Source organism: Vipera berus (genome assembly GCF_964194415.1).
Source record: "Vipera berus genome assembly, chromosome: W".
Lineage (NCBI taxonomy): Eukaryota > Metazoa > Chordata > Lepidosauria > Squamata > Viperidae > Vipera > Vipera berus.
Genome location: NC_138210.1, coordinates 68,171,902 through 68,192,429, shown reverse-complemented (window position 1 = coordinate 68,192,429; position 20,528 = coordinate 68,171,902). Strand labels below are relative to the sequence as shown.

Below are 20,528 nucleotides of genomic sequence, written 5' to 3'. Positions count from 1 at the left end.
GGGCAAACCCTGCTTGGTTAATAGACCTTAAGCAAGTCACAGTTGGAGACAGGGATCTGGGACGGTCTCCCACGCCTCTGATTAAAGCCACCGCAGGATGTGAGTCTACCTTGACAATGTTTTGCACCCGAAGGCTGCAGCCTTTGGCTGACCACAGTAGTAGCCTTCCTTCGGTTGTTGCTAGGTGACGGCACACATGCCCACATTTTTCTCCTACAACCGCTAGCCAGAAACGGACAAGGGAGACGCCAGCACATCACTGCGAAGGTACAGGCTCTCCTTGATAACTACTGTCAATCAGCCTGGCCAGGAATCTGCACTCGTTAGGAGTCTTTTTGCTCTTAGGAGTCATTTAAGTTTGAAGGAATAGAATAGAAATAGAATAACAACTTCATTGTCACTTTAAAGGTAAAAGTAAAGGTTCCCCCGCACATGCGTGCTAGTCGTTTCCGACTCTAGGGGCCGGCGCTCATCTCCGTTTCAAACCCGAAGAGCCAGCGCTTGTCCGAGGACGTCTCCGTGGTCATGTGGCCGGCATGACTAGATGCCAAAGGCGCACGGAACGCTGTTACCTTCCCACTGGAGTGGTCCCTATTTTTCTATTTGCATTTTTACGTGCTTTCGAACTGCTAGGTTGGCAGAAGCTGGGATGAGTAACAGGCGCTCGCTCTGCTACGCGGCACTCGGGATTCGACCCGCCAAACTGCCGACCTTCTAATTGACAAGCTCAGCGTCCTAACCCACTGAGCCACCGCGTCCCATATTGTCACTTTAGATGTACATTAATCAGCAGACATGAAAATGAGATTTCACTGTATACAGCTCTCACAGGGTAACCACCTCCAATATATACTGCATAAACATGACAATATTATGCAGGTGCCCTCAAACACACACACATATGACCCTGTGAAACAACACAGTCTAGTTCGTACGTGCATATATACATGGCGAGGGAAACGAGTCTTGCACAGCCACAGGTCCCAAATATTCAGCTTTCTTGAACAGGATAACCATCCCATCCAAAAAAAGGTAGTCTCAACTTAGAGCGGTTCGCTTAGTGACTGCTCAAAGGCACAACAGCCCTGAAAATAGGGACATAGGACTGTTCTTCAGAGTTACGACCTTTGCAGCATCCTCATAATCAGGAGATCAGAATTCAGACGCTTGGCAACTGACTCATATTTTATGACCGTCACAGTGTCCCGGGGTCATGAGATCCCCTTTTGCGACTTTCTGACAAACAAAGTCAATGGGGAAGCCAGATGCGCTTAACAACCCGGTTACTAACTATATCAGGGGTAGGCAACCTTGGCTCTTTGATGACCTGTGGACTTCAACTCCCAGAATTCCTGAGCCAGCATGGCTCAGCATGGAAACCTCTCCCTTTCCCCTCAGCATGGCTGGCTCAGGAATTCTGGGAGTTGAAGTCCACAAGTCATCAAAGAGCCAAGGTTGCCTACCCCTGAACTATATCAACTTCCCTTAACAACTGAGGTAAGAAAGGTCATAAAAGGGGGCAAAATTCCCTTAACACACGTCTCACCTAACAACGGAAATTTGGGGTTCAGTTGTGGTTGTACGTTGAGGACTACCTGTGATTATTTCACGATTTTTTTACCTGCCTTTTGAAGGGTGTTGGCTTTTTATAAATAGGGGCTCAGTGCTGAAGAAATGCAGGTCGAGTCAATGTTTTTGAAGTCCAGTATAGGAAGAAAAGGGATGCGGTGGCTCAGTGGGTTAGGACGCTGAGCCTGTCGATCAGAAGGTCGGCAGTTTGGCGGGTCGAATCCCGAGTGCCGCGTAACAGAGTGAGCGCCTGTTACTCGTCCCAGCTTCTGCCAACCTAGCAGTTCGAATGCACGTAAAAATGCAAGTAGAAAAATAGGGACCACTATGGTGGGAAGGTAACAACGTTCCATGCGCCTTTGGCGTCCAGTCATGCCAGCTACATGACCACGGAGATGTCCTCAGACGAGCGCTTGGCTCTTCGGCTTTGAAACGGAGATGAGCACCGACCCCTAGAGTCGGAAACAACTAGCACGCATGTGCGGGGGAACCTTTACCTTTATAGGAAGAAAGGTATAAAGAAAGTCCGGTATCAGATGGCACCATGGATCAGAGGTTAAGATGCGGGGCTTGTCGGCAGCCCAGGTTCAAGACCGTCCTCACCGAGCTCCTCTCAACCTAGTAGTTTGAAAGTAAATGCAAGTAGATATACTGTACAGGTACCACTTCCGTGGGAAGGTAACAGCAATCTGTGACAGCATGCTGGCCACATGACTGTGGAAATGTCTTTGGACAGCACTGGCTTAATGGCCTTGAAACAGAGATGAGCACCACCCTACAGAGTTGTCAACTACTAGGGTTAAAATCCACAGGGACTTTTTTGTTTTTTACTATAAGGAAAAAAGGTGCCAAAACATAACACATATGCCCAGTATCGAAATACTTTTTTCCTTTCCTCGAATATCCAAAGGAGAAGAAACCCAGAATTTAGAACTCCTATTTAGTCAGAATAAGAGCTGGAAGGGACCTTGAAGATCTTCTAGTTCACCCCCTTGCTCACAGTATAATAAGAAATCAAAGATACTACAAGTAAGTAAAAGTTGTCCACTCAATCAGGACAGGGGGAAAAAAGAAAACCTCTCAAGAGGTTTTTATAGAGCTTAAAGGTAAAAGGTAAAGGTTCCCCCGCACATGCGTGCTAGTCGTTTCCAATTCTAGGGGCCGGTGCTCATCTCCGTTTCAAAGCTGAAAAGCCAGCGCTTGTCCGAGGACGTCTCCGTGGTCATGTGGCCGGCATGACTGGATGCCAAAGGCACACAGAAGGAACGCTGTTACCTTCCCACCGTAGTGGTCCCTATTTTTCTACTTGCATTTTTACGTGCTTTCGAACTGCTAGGTTGGCAGAAGCTGGGACGAGTAACAGGCGCTCACTCTGCTACGCGGCACTCGGGTTTCGACCCGCCAAACTGCCGACCTTCTGATCGACAAGCTCAGTGTCCTAACCCACTGAGCCACCGTGTCCCTTTTATAGAGCTTACTGCTACCCAATAAGATGCTGGTCAGTGCGCTCCAGATATACTCAACTAAGGCTGTGTTTACAGAACGACATAAACTATGACTAGCGAGCCACAACGTCTGTGTTCTCACAAAGCACTGAGCCACAACTGATGCTGCAAAAAACCTCAATGGCTGGGTTTACACAATTTGGCGAAGTCAAAGCAAACCACAAAACGGTCTCTGATTCATACAACAGACCAAGAGGTAACGTAACGGATTAGCCACTCCATTTGCAAACCACATTGCGTTGTTGCCAACCCAACCTTATGGAAGGAGGCAATCGCAGACCACTTCTGAAATCCTGCCAAGAGAACTGCGGGGCTGTTGCCAGGAGTTGTGACTGATTCGAAGGCGCACGCACAAATGTGCTTGGGTGGATTGTAGCAAGGGGCTCTAGCGAGGGGATTGTAGCAATCCTTGTGGGCTTGCAAAAAGAAGCAAGATTTAGACTACATATTTTTAGGGCTGGAATAAAGGAAGGACTGAAGCTCAGAGATTGTTTTCCGGGATTTCATTTATGATTGTTCCCTCTGGCTTCTCAAGAGCCTTGCAACATCAGGAGCATTTAATTGGCCTCTGTGGGTCTCGCAGACTCAGGCATGTGCAGCTACTAAAAGCAGCTTTTATTTTCATAATCATTGGTAGCCAGCCTTTCCCACTTGAGTTGAAATACACAGAGCATTCAGAAGCAAGTGAGGGAGAAGGCAGGGAATAAATATGTTGTTGTTAGTTGCGAAGTCGTATCCGACCCATCGCGACCCCATGGACGATGTTCCTCCAGGCCTTCCTGTCCTCTACCATCTTCTGGAGTCCATTTAAGCTCACACCTACTGCTTCAGTGACTCCATCCAGCCACCTCATTCTCTGTCGTCCCCTTCTTCTCTTGCCCTCAACCTTTCCCACCATTAGGCTCTTCTCCAGTGAGTCCTTCCTTCTCATTAGGTGGCCAAAGTATTTGAGTTTTAGCTTCAGGATCTGGCCTTCTAAAGAGCAGTCAGGGTTGATCTCCTCTAGGACTGACCGGTTTGATCGCCTTGCAGTCCAAGGGACTCGCAGGAGTCTTCTCCAGCACCATAGTTCAAAGGCCTCAATTCTTTGGTGCTCAGCCTTTCTTATGGTCCAGGTTTCACTGCCATACATTGCAACTGGGAAGACCATAGCTTTGACTATACGCACTTTTGTTGGCAGGGTGATGTCTCTGCTTTTTAGTATGCTGTCTAGATTTGCCATAGCTTTCCTCCCCAGGAGCAAGTGTGATGCCTCAAAACACTTGGCAACAGATATACCATTACACCCTTGCAATCTGCCTACAGTCAACACACCAGTTGTATACAGCTGACCAAATTCACCCCTCCTTTGAGTTAAGATGCTTGGTCTGTCACCCTGTTCTATGTCGGCTCTATTCTATGTCTGGCAGAATACACACGGAACAGAGTTCAAAAACCACTTTTAGATCCCAGCTTGAGTTGTTGACTAAAACAAGCCAGGACAATTAAAAACATCAAAACACCTCTTCAGAAATCCTACATGCAAGGTTTACCTTCTCTGTCTTATCCACAATTTCTTTAAGTGGGTTTTCTTCGATAAGTGGTGAATGGTCAGGGGCAAACAAGCCTTGAAACCACCATTTACAAGCCACAAAGGCCAGATTCACGTCAAAGCCAAAACTCATGGTATGATAACTTAGCACAATGTGCAAATCCAGCCTCATCCACACTTGCCTTCAGTACTTTATTGTAGAATAAGGGTCAAAGACAGATTTTTTTCTCTAAACTGGGACAAGAATGACTCTTTCAGGCTTCCATTTGGACAACCTATAGATGGGAACACACATTAAAGGTAATACTCAACCTTGGAATCACACTTAAAAGTGTCACTGAGGCCATCAAGTCCAACTCTCTGTTCAACGTAGGAATACAAGGTTGAGGAAAGATCTTTTTATATTCCAGATCAGCTGCAGAATTGAGTTCCATCAACTTCCGCCAGCTTTCTATCAAGATAGAATATGGCGAGCTAAACTTTTAACACACCAACATGCAGAATGAACTTCTGAATCATCCAAAAGCACCTTACGCATGTAACATCAGACAATGGCTTGGGAACAGTCTGCACAGCGACAGACACAAGTGCTAAGGTTTCTTGGAAGATCTGACAACCCCAATCAGAAAATGTCCAGGATTACAGTAAACCACCTTCCCAAAGATGCTACAATATTTAATTTAGATTTTCTACCCTCAGCAGATCTAACTTGGCGACATATCTATCAGCCATGGCTATTACTGGAGAGTCATCCATGGTGTTGTTGATGTCAACCAGGGAAATCCTTAATAGATGATGGTTGGTTGAGGATGGCTTTAAAGTGTTCAGACCATCTCTGAAGGATCTGAGCTTTCTCTGTAATTAGTCTTGTCATCTGTACTTGGGAGGGGGCGACTCCCAAGAGATTGAGGTCCACAGAGAGCATTGAGGGCTTCCCAGAACTCTTTCAAGTTGCTTCTGTCTGTGTCTCCCAGTACTTTATCTGGCTTGGTGTTTGGCCAGGCATCTTGCATTACACAGTTTATTCTGGACTGTCCTGTGAGCTCTGATAAAGGCATGTTTCTTGGCAGCTGATGAGAAGTCATTCTGATGGGCCTGATGAAGTAGAACCTGTATCTGCTCATTATTCTCATCCAAGTAGTCATGCTGCTTATGGGTGGAAGGCCCTAGCATCTTTCTTCCCTGCAGATGAACGGACAGCACACCTGAAGCATTCCCTCCAATGGTTGGAAACCAACCAAAGAGAGAAGCACCCCGGAATTAAGGAGAAACTGCCCAACAGTGAATTAACCGGTGGAACAGCTTGCCTCCAGAAATCGTGGGTGCTCCATCACTGGAGGTTTTTAGGAAGAGACTAGAGAGTCACTTGTCTGAAATGGTATAGGTTCTCCTGCTTGAGCAAGGGGCTGGACTAGAAGACCTCCATGGTCCCTTCCAGCTCTATTCTATTCTATTCTATTCTATTCTATTCTATTCTATTCTATTCTATTCTATTCTATTCTATTCTATTCTATTCTATTCCATTCCATTCTACAAGCCGGTGGTCAGCAAACGTGGTTTCTAGATCTTCAGTTCTTCTAGATCTTGAGGCTGTACCGGAGTTTGCACTACTGGCGAATATCTGTAGCTCAGCTGTAGGATGCGGGTGAAGGTTCATTCTCCGAGCTCGTGGGTTGGTTTCCAAACGTTTCGTTACCAGGCTAGGTAACATCTTCGGCAGAGGTTAGGGGATGTCGGTGTCAGTGTTCTTCTGTTTATAAGGGCTTTGGGTGTGGGTGTGCCAGGTGAAGGTCTTGTGATGGGCCAGGTGTGAGTCATCAGTGAGAGGCTTGTGATGGGTCTTGTGATGGGGAGGTTACATCAGGTCAGGGCCTTTGGGAGATGAACAGATGGTGTGGGGCTTGCATGGGGTCGGTGCTGTCTCTACTTGGCTGTGTGGTTGATTTGGATTCTGAGGGGGTTCATAGGCTGGTTGTAGGTTAATGCGTCTGTTGACGGAATTGCTTGGGAAGTGCCAGGCTTCGACGAATTCATGAGCGTGGCAGGTGGTAGCGTGGCCGATGCTGGAGTTCTTCAGCCTGGCCACACTGATTCTTATCGTAGCCTTGTTTGGACACTTGGGTCTAATACGGATTTTTTATTTTGGAGACCGCGAGCCTCTGATCTGTCCAACAGATCAGCATCACACATGGCTTGGTCACTCTGACATCCTGCCTATCTTTTCTCCTAACAATGACATAGAATCACTGGGAGGGAAGAAGACTTGGTCCAGCTCTCTGCCCAAGGCAGGAGACTATTGTACCATGCCGGTCAAGAGGTTATCCAATCTCTTCTTGAATGTTTCCAGCAATGGAGCACCCATAACTTAATGAGGCAAGCTGTTCTCATTGTCAGAAAAATCCCTCCTCATTTTCAGATTGGATCCCCTTCGGCTGAGCTTCCACCCATTGCTTCCTGTCCTGCCCTCACGTGCCTTGGAGACATAGTCAATAAGATTCCAATATCTCAGGGGTTGCCACAAAGAAGAGGGAGTCAACCTATTCTCCAAAGCACCTGACAAGGACAAGGAGCAATGGATGGAAATTAATCAGAGAAAAGCAACCTAGAACTAAGGAGAAATTTCCTGACAGTTAGAATAATCAATCAGTGCAACTACTTGCCTCCAGAAGTTGTGAATGCTCCAACACTGGAGGTTTTTAAGAAGAGACTGGACAATCATTTGCCTGAAAAAGTATAGAATTTCCTGCCTGAGCAGAGGGTTGGACGAGAAGACCTCCAAGGTCCCTTCCAACTCTATTATTATTATTATTATTGATCATCGCACATGTTCAGACTGGATTTGGCATTTTTGTCTACCTATCGAGTCCTTACCAAGGACCTGGGATTGGCAGATGTGGATGTTTGATGGTATTACAGATATCATTGCAGGATGGAAGCAGTTCCTAGTAAAGCCACCTTTTGCAATTGACTAATGGCAAATTTGTCAATGCCGATGGTGTTCAAGTGGTGCTCCAGTTGTTTTGGGATTGCACCCAAGGCACCTATTACAATTACTTGCTTCCAGAAGTTGTGAATACTCCAGACACTGGAAGTTTTTAAGAAGACACTAGACAATCATTTGCCTGAAATGGTATAGAGCCGTGGTGGCGAACCTATGGCACGCGTGTCAGAGGTGGCATGCGGGGCTCTCTCTGTGGGCACGCGCGCTGTCGCCCCAGTCCTAGTCCTTCAGCTGGATTTTATAAAACCTTTTCGCTTTAGGCCTCTGTCGCCGTGTGGAGAAAAAAAAAGATTCAATCAATTTCAACTTCTCGCAGGAAAAAAAAGATCTCGTAAAATTGGAATTGATTGAACTTTTTAGTCCCACCCAGTCTGCCGTTACCACCACAGCCATGCCCACCCAATGGGCGATGCCCACTCAATTGGCCACATCCAGCCAATTGACCACACCCAGACAATGGGCCACACCCACCCGGCACCCGACAATACATAAGTGGGTTTTGGGTTGCATTTTGGGCACTCGGTCCCTAAATGGTTCACCATCACTGGTATAGTGTTTCCTGCCTGAGGAGGGGTTTGGGCGAGAAGACTTCCAAGGTCCCTTCCATTATTATTATTATTATTATTATTATTATTATTATTATTATTATTATTATTATTATTATTATTAAACTCTAACTCTGATTTTTAATTTATTTTAATTTTAATTTTAATTTATTGTACAGGGGCCTTTAATTTTATCTTAACTTCTGTATTTATTGTATGTTATTGTTGTTAGCCGCCCTGAGTCCTTCGGGAGATAGGGCGGCATATAAGTCCCAATAATAAATAAATAAAATAAATTATTATTGTTGTTGTTGTTGTTGTTGTTATTTAGAGTGGGGGTGCACACAGGAGGTCTTGTTATGGATAGGCAGACAGGAAGCTGTGTTGGGGAGAAGGCAGTGTGCTACCCAGGATGAGAAGTGAAACGTCTTCCTCGAAGAAAAAACAATCCAGTTGCCTTTTGAAAAAGCATCTTTTGAGACAGCTATGACCTGGATGACTGAGAACCTCCACAGATATTACTAAGAGTACATCACTATTCTTATACCTGACCACTCTTGTGTCTTCCAACAATATCTTACCAGACTGCAGAGTGGCCCCCTAGGCTTGCATCACAATCACCGGGCAAGATCAGATTGTCAGTGCTGCTCAGGGATGATGGCAGGGCATCCAGTTCTCCATAGAAGCGGTTTTTCGTCTCATCTGAGTAACTCACAGTACTAGCAGAAGCACCCATCAGGGCAGCCTGACTCCTAACAGTGAGGACAATTAACCAGTGAAACAGCTTAGCCCCCAGAAATCGTGGGTGCTCCATCACTGGAGGTTTTTAAGAAGAGACTGGACAATCATTTGTCCGAGATGGTATAGGTTCTCTTGCTTGAGCAGGGGGCTGGACTAGAAGACCTCCAAGGTCCCTTCCAGCTCTCTTCTATTCTATTCTCCAGCAGAAGCTCCAGTGTCACGAACTGGTCATTCACGCCCTTGGGCAAACTGGCTCCTAAACAAGATATTCATATTCATGCAACTGTTGAAAATTTCCCGCAGGCTGGATCTGTTGTGATTCAGGGTCAGCCTGTGGGTTCGGCAGTTGGGTCGGACGACTCAGAGGAGGAGGAGGAGGGGGGTGTTGAAGAGCTTGCTGAGGGGGTTGGACAGCTTGATGAGAGCCCCCAGCCAGGCCCCTCTCACCTGGTCACGACGCAGACCCAGCTGTGTGAGCCTGACAGCGTGGATGAAGATGACCCACAGCTGGCCCTGTTCAAGGACGCCCAACGCAGGAGGCAGTCAGTCAGGAGTAAACAGAGGAAGGCAATGGGGCTCCTCGGAAGGAGGCAGAGAGAAGCCACGCCCTGAACTGTATTTAAGGGGGAATGCGTGGGAGGGCTGGTTTGCTGAAGGCAACCGCTTGAAAAGCTCCTGTTTCTTGGTTCGCGTCTTGTTCTATTTGTTTTTGTATCATTAAATTTGGCAGGCGTAATTCCAGCCTCTTGCCTTCTTGTAAAAGGGGTTGTCCCTGCCTTTTCTGCAGGGCCGGTAGCAGGCTGGTACAGAACAGGATCCGGCCGGGCATGTGGCTTCAAACACCCAGAATTCTCAGCAACTGGCAGAGGAATTCTGGGAGTTGAAGTCACATTTATGTGCGTGTGGGAGGGGGTGTGTGTGGAATATCCAAACCCTTGCTGCACTTTCTAGGTTTTGGTTTCTGTTCATTTATTTTTTAGTCTGTATTCCTTCTCATCTTTTTAACTGTAATGCTAAATAAAATTGCCGTGAACGTTAAATGAAGTATTTAATCTGGTTAATGTGAAATTAATTATTAACTCTTTCTAAAGTGGCTTAAAGACAATGGATGTTGAACACTAAAAATAGAATGGGTTGTACACTCTAGGGCACAAAACAGATTTCCTGTGAGCTGCTCTTCGGGAGAGTGACAAGAAGGGGAAATCTCTGCTTTGAGTCAGGCTCTGTGCTGTGTGGTTACATATCCATCCTGTGTGTAATGGTGTAGAAGTGGACTTCTGTTGCCTTCATCCAAACCTCATGAAAACCAAAGCAAAACCGAACTTGGACCACACCTGGAACATTGCAACCAATTTTGGTCACCATACTACAAAAAAAGACGTTGAGACTCTGGAAAAAGTTCGGATAAGAGCAGCTAAGATGATCAAAGGCCTGGAGATTAAAATGTATGAAGAACTTGGGTTTGGCTAGTCCAGGGGTAGGCAACCTTGGCTCTTTTACGACTCGTGGACTTCAACTCCCAGAATTCCTGAGCCACCATGGCTCAGCTTGGAAACCTCTCCCTTTCCCCTCAGCATGGCTGGCTCAGGAATTCTGGGTGTTGAAGTCCACGAGTCACAAAAGAGCCAAGGTTGCCTACCCCTGACCTAGGGATAGGCTAGGGGTAGGCAACCTTGGCTCTTTTATGACTCGTGGACTTCAACTCCCAAAATTCCTCAGTCAGCATGGCTGACTGAGGAATTCTGGGAGTTGAAGTCCACGAGTCATAAAAAAGAGCTGAGGTTGCCTAGCCCTGGGCTAGTCTAAAGGAAAGAAGAAATGGGAGGTGACATGATAGAAGTAATCCAGTATTTGAGGGGCTGCCACAAAGAAGAGGGGGTCAAACTATTCTCCAAAGCACCAGAGGGCCAGACAAGAAAGAATGGATGGAAACTAAAAAAAGAAAAAAAGCAACCTGGAGTTAAGGAGAAACTTCCTGACAGTGAGGACAATTAACCAGTGGAACAGCTTGCCACCAGAAATCGTGGGCGCTCCATCACTGGGGGTTTTTAAGAAGAAACTAGACAGTCATTTACCTGAAATGTTATAGGACAGTTCTCCTGCTTGAGCAGGGGGCTGGACTAGAACAGAGATAGGCAACCTTGGCTCTTTTATGACTCATGGACTTCAACTCCCAGAATTCCTGAGCCAGCCATGCTGAGGGAAAAGCTAAGTTTCCAAGCTAAGCCATGCTGGCTCAGGAATTCTGGGAGTTGAAGTCCATGAGTTATAAAAGAGCCAAGGTTGCCTACCCCCGGACTAGAAGATCTCCAAGCTTCTCTTCTCTCTTCTCTAGTCTACTCGTAGTCCTCCATTTATGACCGCAATTGAGCCCAAACTTTCCGTTGCTAAGACAACCGTTAAGTGAATTTCATCCCATTTACCACCTTTCTTGCCACTGTTGTTAAGCGAACCCCTGTAGTTCTTAAGTTAGTATAGTAACATGGGGGCTAAGTGAATATTCCCCATTGACTTTGCTGGTCAAAAGGTTGCAAAAGGCGATCAAATGACCCGGGATACCGCAACGGTCATAAACACATGCCAGTTGCCAAGCGCCCAAATTTATATCACGTGACCACGGGGATGCTGCAGCGATTGTGAATGTAAAAAAAAAGAAAAATGTCACTAGCCACTTTTTTGCACTGCCATTTGTAACTTTTGAACAGTCACTGAATGAACGGTTGCAAGTCGAGAACTACCTGTGTAATATTCTACGACAGGCTTGTGCACCCCGCCGTTGTAGTGTGAATGCAACTCCGGGTGTTTCCTCCTTGCGTTGGCCTCATGCTGTGGGAGACGACATGGAGGAACAATAGCCGTGGCACACATCCTTCCGTTGAGGGAAGAAGACCCCAAAGTTACCTCAAGAGGAAACTCCACCCAACCCTTTGGTTTCCATCCCCGCAAAGGCAAAATCTTCGATGGAAAAGCTTAGGACCAGTCAAGACGTTTTAAGGAAGGAAATTCTCTCGAGCCTGAAATGAACATTCTCAAAACCAAGCTACAAACTACAATCCAAGTTACTACAGCATGTGGAACAGAGGTGGCTCCAAATACAGTATCCCAGAATTCAACCATACTACCGGCAGCTGGGGAATTCTAGGAGTTGGGAGACTGCACCTCTTAAAAGTTGCCCTGGTTGAGAAACAGCGATCGAGATGTCTTGCCCAGAAACTGTAGTCAAAGGGGTTCTCCTTGTCTTCAGTTAAGTCAGACATGTCAAACACAAGATCCGGCCCACGAAGTGGTTTCATGTGGCCCATGAAGCCATCCTGGAAACAGGGAGGGAACGGCCCCCACTGGGCCCTGGCCGAGACCCTCCTTCTGCCAGAGACCCTCAGATCTGTCCCACTCCTGCCCAGGCCCCCATAGGCACCCTTGATGCGAACGATGTAGAGCTGGCCATGCCCACCCAGTAGGTCCTACGCACTCTAGCCACGCCCACCCAGTAGGCCACGCCCACCCTGGCCCTACCCACCTGGCCCCTTGAGGGCAACCGCAGTGCTGATGCGGCCCTCAATGAAATTGAGTTTGACACCCCTGAGTTAAGTGATTATGATCTATTCCAGATTTCTGCATCATTGCATCCTAGAAGTGGACAGGAATGAAATTATGGTACTCCCAGTTTGAATGGATGGAACCTATTATTAGCCCATACATCAAGTCAGGAAAGATGAAGTTACTCTGATTATCCACGGGTAGATAAAATAATAAATAATAAACCTTTATTGTCAAAGTACAACATGTGTACATTGAGATTAGCTGAGCCTCCCCCTGTGCTCTCTCCCCCCAACACACAGTGACAACAAACCCTCCATCCCACCACACTATGTGAACCAACTACACCACACACCGGCCTCCCAAGTCAACTCTGCATAGGATTACATCCCATTCAAAAGCTTAACAGCCCACGGATAAAAGCTGTTCTTCAGCCTGTTGGTACGGCTGGCTATATTTCTATATCTCCTACCGGATGGAGATAGATCTTCTGAGTTGCGTCCTCCTTGATCCAGCTCTACCAGTTCAATCAGAAATCTTCCTGAAATTTACTACTAAACCAGTTGCTGATTCTTACTCTGCAAGGGAAGTTTCTCCTCATCGTCAAAACTCTTATCTTGCTATCTTTGTGAACAGCCGATATAATGGCTAAGATACAGAAAAAGGAAAGTAACTAGGAAAAGTGTATCATTGTTTTTGGAGAGAAGACCCCTTGATGCAGATCAAGCCCTAAGCTTTGGTGTGCAGGGCACAGCCAATGGTTAGATCAGGATGGTCCAACCTTGGCCACTTTGAGACCCGTGGACTTCAACTCCCAGAATTCCTCTGCCGGCAGGGCTGGCTGGGGATTGCTGGCAATTGAAAACCACAAGTCTTAAAGTGGCCAAGATTGGACACCTCTGGCTTAGATAGTTGGCCAATCCAAGGTCTAAGAAAACAGATTTACGGCTTAAGTTGCCTGCCCAAAGATGGATGGCTGTTCCACCTCGGGAAAGCACCACACAGAAGACTTCATTAAGCTGCCATGACCTAAAGGGAAAATTCAAGGACACACGTCAAGTCCCAAAGGTGCTTTTTCAGGAGGCAACTGGACTTGTGTTTTTCTTTGAAGACATTTCACTTTTCATTCTTCAGCTCTGACTGGATGGTGGGAAATGGAAGGATGGTGAGGAATAGAAGGATCCCCACCATCCGATCAGAGCTGAAGAAGCTTCTTGGACGAGAAGCGGAATATCTTCAAAGGAAAACAAGAAAGTCCAGTTGTCTCCTGAAAAAGTACCTTTGGGACAACCGCGACCTGGATGACTTGAAAATCTTCAATGACAGGTGTCAAGGTTGCCACCTGTCTCGCCGACAACACCTTGCTAATTCTATGCCCAAACGACACACCCATGGAGTGCTCCAATCTCAGCTCCTTGAGATGCAGACGGTTGTACTTTTCTCGATCGCCTATCTCCAAACCTCTGGAGATACACACACCAAGGCTAGAGAAGTCTACTTAAATGACCACAGACTCTCGACCCCATCCATTGCCCCTGAAACACAGATCGTCTTTGTGATTCTCTCCTGTGTGCAGACTTCGCCTTTCCCTTCTCCTGGCTGAGGGATGTTCTTTCACTTGTTTTTCCATTGCCGTGCCTCAAGGGAGAAGTCCTCCGCCTCCAGTCACCCACTAGACTAAGCTGGCACATTTCCAGTCTGAACTTCTCCCTCGTTTCTGCCTGTCCTCTCTGTCCCCCAGGCACAAAAGGAGCCGGGAAGGAAACCAAGAGATGGGAGAAGAATGCAGCTGAACAAAAAAGCTTGCAGCGTAACTCCTAACCAGCAGGAATAGACAGACCCCGAAGAGGATTAGGGGCCATTTTTTGAGCCTCATGGTGCAGGTAGTCCTTGACTTACAACATTTCATTTAGTGACTGTTCAAAGTGACAGCGGGACTGGAGGTGGGGGGGAAATGACTCGTGACCATTTTTCACACGACCACCGTTGCATCCCCTTGGTCCTGTGATCAAAATTCTTAACACTTGGCAACTGACTCATACTTATGACGGTTGCAGTGTCCTGGGTGTGGGTATTTATTTTATTTATTTTATTTTAATTCCATTTATATCCCGCCCTTCTCCGAAGACTCAGGGCGGCTTTACAAACTTAGCAGTAGCCTTCATTCTATGTATATGCCTGCTTATTAGGGCTTTCACACACACCCCCAAGCGGCATTATTACAAAGTCAGCTTATTGCCCCCAACAATCTGGGTCATTTTACCTACCTGGGAAGGATGGAAGGCTGAGTCAACCTTGAGCCTGGTGGGATGCGAACCTGCACTAATTGCAGGCAGCTGGTGTTACTTAAGGAGGCATTAGCCCACTGCTCCACCAAGGCTGTATGTGTGTGTGTGTGTGACGTGATCCCCTTTTGTGAACTTCTGACTTGCAAAGTCAATGGGGAAGCCAGAGTCACTGAACCACTGTGTTACTAACTTAACTGCGGTGGTTTGCTTAACCTCTGTGGCAAGGAAGGTTGTAAACGGGGCAAAAATTCACTTAACAGACGCCTCGCTTGGCAACGGAATTTGGGGGCTCGATTGTGGCTTGTAAGACAAGGATTACCTGTGCTTCTTTGCAAGGCAAAAGAACCTCACCGGTGTCTACTCTGGAGCAATCAGCTCCACTTCTGTTTCTCCAATGACTAATGGTGGATCTATAAACCTTCGTCTTCAAGAGAGCTCGCCATTTTCCTTCTGCTTCCAATTCACACTTTTTTTTTAATCCCATTTATATCCCGCCCTTCTCCGAAGACTCAGGGCGGCTTACAATTTAAAGCACAAATCAATGTGCTTAGCAATAGCCTTCATTCTATGCATATGCCTGCTTATTAGGGCTTTCGCCCCCCCGCCCCCAAGCGGCATTATTACAAAGTCAGCTTATTGCCCCCAACAATCTGGGTCCTCATTTTACCTACCTCGGAAGGATGGAAGGCTGAGTCAACCTTGAGCCTGGTGGGATGCGAACCTGCACTAACTGCAGGCAGCTGGTGTTACTTAAGGAGGCATTAGCCCCCTGCTCCACCAAGGCTCTTTGAATAATAAGGATTTTCTTTTAACTTTTGTATTGTTGTTTTTATTGTTGTTAGCCGCCCTGAGTCCTTCAGGAGATAGGGCGGCATATAAGTCCCAAAATAAATTAATTTCAAAGCAGGTAGGCAGGCAGGCAGGCAGGCAGGGTTCCCAATAGAAGTGGGAGACTCTTTCTCCACCAGCGGAGATCCTAATGGAATGGTTAGTGGGTTTAACCAGGTTGAGGCCTGGGTTCAAATCCTTCCCCAGCCATAACCCTTTCCTCTGGCTCCACTTCGTAAGGCTGCTGGGAAGATAATATGACAATGAGAGGCAGAGTTCTGCGGATCCCTTTGAAGGAAAAGTAGGACGCAGGGGTGGCCCCTGACTTATAACCATTTGTTTGAAGTTACAATAGTACTGGGGAAAAATTAATGAGAGTTTTTCACACTGGCAACCATCGCGGCATCCCCGCGATCAAAATTCGGATGCTCGGCAACCGGCACGTATTTGTGATGGTTGCGGATCCCGGAGTTGTGTGATTCCCTTTTGTGACCTGACAAACAAAGTCAACGGGGAAGCCAGATTCACTCAACCACCGTGTGACTAACTTGACCGCGTGGTTCAGTTAACAACGGTGGCGAGAAAAGTTACGAAATGGGGCAAAGCTCTCTTGTCTTGCTTAGCTACGGAAAATTTGTGTTCGATTGTGGTTGTTTATTTATTTATTATTTGGATTTATATACCGCCCCTCTCCCAAGGGACTCTGGGGCGGTATACAGGGCAATTAACTCAAGGACTACAGTACCTGTACAGGTAATAAATAAATAAATAAAGCAAATCTACATGTACAGTGGCTAGAAAGCAACTATTTACTTCAGGAATTGAGGATTAAACTACAGTAGTTGTTCCTTAGAAACTCTCTGGTGAAACTGCTAGGCAACCTGAAACCTGACGGAACCTAATCTGAACGTCTACAGATTACTCCCACATTCCAACAAGTTGGTAACTAGATGAAAACTCCGTCAGCTTCAATATCAGCCTTTCCCCCCACACACACCTTCTTTCTTCCTTCTTTGTGGGTGTTTTTGTTCACTATCTTTCCCAGCAAAGAATTAAAAAGAAAGCAATTCCACTGCTAACAGAGAGATGTGGTCCTAATCTTTGTTTTGAAAGAACGTCTAAGCAAAATTCATGTTATACGGAAGCTAACGTGGAAACTGTAAGAATGCAATGCTGGAATGTAATAAATATGACTGATATTAAACATTGTTAAAGACTTAACTCCCTCAATCGTGTGAGGTACTAATAAAAGGTAAAGGTAAAGGTTCCCCCGTACATGTGTGCTAGTCGTTTCCGACTCTAGGGGCCGGTGCTCATCTCCGTTTCAAAGCCGAAGAGCCAGCGCTTGTCCGAGGACGTCTCCGTGGTCATGTGGCCGGCATGACTAGACGCCAAAGGCGCACGGAACGCTGTTACCTTCCCACCACAGTGGTCCCTATTTTTCTACTTGCATTTTTACGTGCTTTCGAACTGCTAGGTTGGCAGAAGCTGGGATGAGTAACAGGCGCTCACTCTGCTACGCGGCACTCGGGATTCGACCCGCCAAACTGCCGACCTTCTGATCGACAAGCTCAGCGTCCTGACCCACTGAACCACCGCGTCCCTTGAGGTACTAATACCACTCTATAAAGTCTCAGTAAGACCATACCTAGAATACTGCAACCAATTTTGGTCAACACGCTATAAAAAATGGATGTTGAGACTCTAGAAAAGTACGGAGAAGAGCAATAAAGATGATCAGGGAACTGGAGACTAAAACATATCAAGAATGGTTACAGGAAGTGGGCATGGCTAGTCTAGTGAAGAAAAAGACCGGAGAGACATGATAGCAGTGTTCCTATATTTGGGGGGGGTCTCACAGAGAGAAGAGGATTAACCTATTTTCCAAAGCACCCGAAGGCCAGACATGGAATAATGGATGAAAATAATGGATCAATGAGAGATACAACCTAGAAATAAGGAGAAAATTTCTGACAGTGAGAACAATCAACCAACGGAACACTTTGCCTTCAGAAGTTGTAGGAGCTTCATCACAGAGGGCTTTCAAGAAGTTGTCAGAAATGGTGTAGGGTCTCCGGCTTGGGTGGGGAGGTTGGACTAGATGACCGACAACAGGGGTGTTAAAACTGGCGGCCCACGGTCCGGATTCATCATTTGCAGACCACGTTCACCCCGGCTCCGCAAAGGCAAAAAACGTCATGATACGTCAAGTTTGACACCCATGTCCTACAAGGTCCATTCCAACTCTGTTATTCTATTCTAACACCTGAAGTGGTAAAAGAGGAAGTAAAGAAGACTTAACGTTGACATTATGTGAACAAGGGAGGCTTGTGGGATGATTTTTGCACTTTCTTTCATGAGTAACACTAACCTGAAAATATCTTTGAGAACATCTGATTTCTTGAGGACCCGGTCATTTCCAACTGTTTTATTGATTCCTTGACACTCAAGTGCAACTGTAGTCACAGGCCTAGATTTTATTTCCACATACATTTCATTTCACCCAACTCCAGTAGTTTTATTTATATTTATGTTTTTAATAGATTAATGGTTTTAAGGCTTTGTTCTTAGTTGTTTTGTTTCTACTGTACACCACCCAGAGTCACATCCGTGAGATCAGCAGATATTTAATAAACAAACATCTATCCATGCAAGGCATTTGGATGGAATACAATTTAAAAGTGGAATTACAATTCCTGCCTCAGGAAAGGAAATAAAATTGGAAGCCATTGCTTAACCTCCTTTGGATCTTTCCTGAGGAACATCTTGACCTGAATATAAATAGTTGTCTACAGATTTACCCGACAAAACCCTTCCAACAATCTACTCTCTGCAGTTTACATCAAGACATAAGGCTAAAGCTTAAGAAAAAAACCTGTTTTAAATGATGTGATTTTCAGGCTACAGCATTTCGTTATTCCATATCAACAACTGAACGAAATGAAACCATCTTTGGAAAGTTGTCGCAACCTATCTGGTTAGGGAATTCGGGGAGTTGGAAGTCCACGCATCTTAAAAGTTGCTAAGGTTGAGAAACGCCACTGTAAACCCTTACAGAAGAAAACAAAGGTTTCCAATCTCAATGACAAGAGATGTTTTTTTTTTTGGGGGGGGGGGAAAGCCCAAGTTGGCAAAACCCACCTACATATTCTCATTTAAACCTTGCTCTCCATCATGCTCATCAAGCCTTGGTGGAGCAGTGGGCTAATGCCTCCTTAAGTAACACCAGCTGCCTGCAATTAGTGCAGGTTCGCATCCCACCAGGCTCAAGGTTGACTCAGCCTTCCATCCTTCCGAGGTAGGTAAAATGAGGACCCAGATTGTTGGGGGCAATTAAGCTGACTTTGTAATAATGCCGCTTGGGGTGTGTGTGAAAGCCCTAATAAGCAGGCATATACATAGAATGAAGGCTACTGCTAAGCACATTGGTTTGTGCTTAAATTGTAAGCCACCCTGAGTCTTCGGAGAAGGGCGGGATATAAATGGGATTAAAATAAAAAAAAAATCACCGCTACCCCAGAATTCTTAGCCAGCAAGAGCAGGGAATTCTGGGCGCCGCAGTTCCAGCATAGCCAAAGGATCCCAGATTTATTCTTTGTTCCGATTTCCTTTTATTCAGTTTTGGACAAAAACATCCACTTTAACGTCAATCTCCTTCTCCAGCAGCCTCCCTCTTCCCAATTTGAACCCCCCCCCCTTTTTTTTTGGTCACAAAGCCATCCCTTTGGTGTCATTCTTTACTCTGATGCAAAACTCGCCTCCCTCTAATCCCTTGGCTCAACCACTCCCCTCTTTGTGGCCCTCATCCTCTCTTTCCCCATCTTCTCCTCCTGCACTCCTACCGGAAGGATCTCCCTCCCGAACTGGGATACACACTAATTCCTGCCGTCTTGGACAGGCAATCACCCCCATTCCCTAGACCAGGGGTAGGCAACCTCGGCTCTTTTTATGACTCATGGACTTCAACTCCCAGAATTCCTGAGCCAGCATGGCTGGCTCAGGAATTATGGGAGTTGAAGTCCATGAGTCATAAAAGAGCCGAGGTTGCCTACCCCTGCTCTAGACGCTCCACACTGTTCCCCTCCTTGGTTTGGACAGCCACATGGACCACCTAAAAATCCCCAATTTCTTTAGTTGCCCTTTGGAAAAGCAGAGAAGGGGACCTTAAGTTCTCACTTAACCATCTCCTTGAGAAACAAGAGAGAGAAAAGCAATATTGCTCTTTAGCCAGACCTTAGCAGAGACCCTCCCCCCCCTCCCCGCTATTATTTATTTATTTTATTTTATTTTAATGCCATTTATATCCCGCCCTTCTCCGAAGACTCAGGGCGGCTTACAAACTTAGCGGTAGCCTTCATTCTGTGTATATGCCTGCTTGTTAGGGCTTTCACACCCCCACCCCCAAGCGGCATTATTACAAAGTCAGCTTAATTGCCCCCCAACAATCTGGGTCCTCATTTTACCTACCTCGGAAGGATGGAAGGCTGAGTCAACCTTGAGCCTGGTGGGATGCGAACCTGCACTAATTGCAGGCAGCTGGTGTTACTTAAGGAGGCATTAGCCCACTGCTCCACCAAGGCTCCAAAGGCTCACCTTTGAAGGATAATCTGACCTATTTAATATACCTATATATATATATATATTTATTTATTTGTTATTTTATTTTAATCCCATTTATATCCCGCCCTTCTCCGAAGACTCAGGGCGGCTTACAAACTTAGCAGTAGCCTTCATTCTATGTATATATATGCCTGCTTGTTAGGGCTTTCACACACACACACACACACACACACACACACACACACACCCAAGCGGCATTATTACAAAGTCAGCTTAATTGCCCCCCAACAATCTGGCTCCTCATTTTACCTACCTGGGAAAGATGGAAGAGGAGCCTTAAGAGACATCCTTCCTTTGGGCCCAGCCTTGCAAACTCTGCCTCCCCCCCCCCCACCGTCCCCGATCGAGCTGATGCACCTGCCC

The 20,528-nt window shown here is 46.3% G+C and overlaps 1 protein-coding gene across 4 annotated transcripts in view; it reads right to left on the bottom strand.

Moving 5' to 3' along the window:
* Positions 1-20,528, bottom strand: part of LOC308676017 (vigilin-like) — a 98,034-nt gene that overhangs the window by 76,996 nt on the left and 510 nt on the right. Inside the window, exon 1 of one of the 4 annotated variants that reach the window (XM_081341719.1) lies at positions 18,421-18,587. The exons of the other annotated variants lie outside the window; for them this stretch is intronic. The gene's annotated coding sequence lies outside the window, so the exon portion shown is untranslated. Of the gene's footprint in view, positions 1-18,420; positions 18,588-20,528 lie in introns of those variants that run through there. 4 annotated transcript variants of the gene reach the window in all.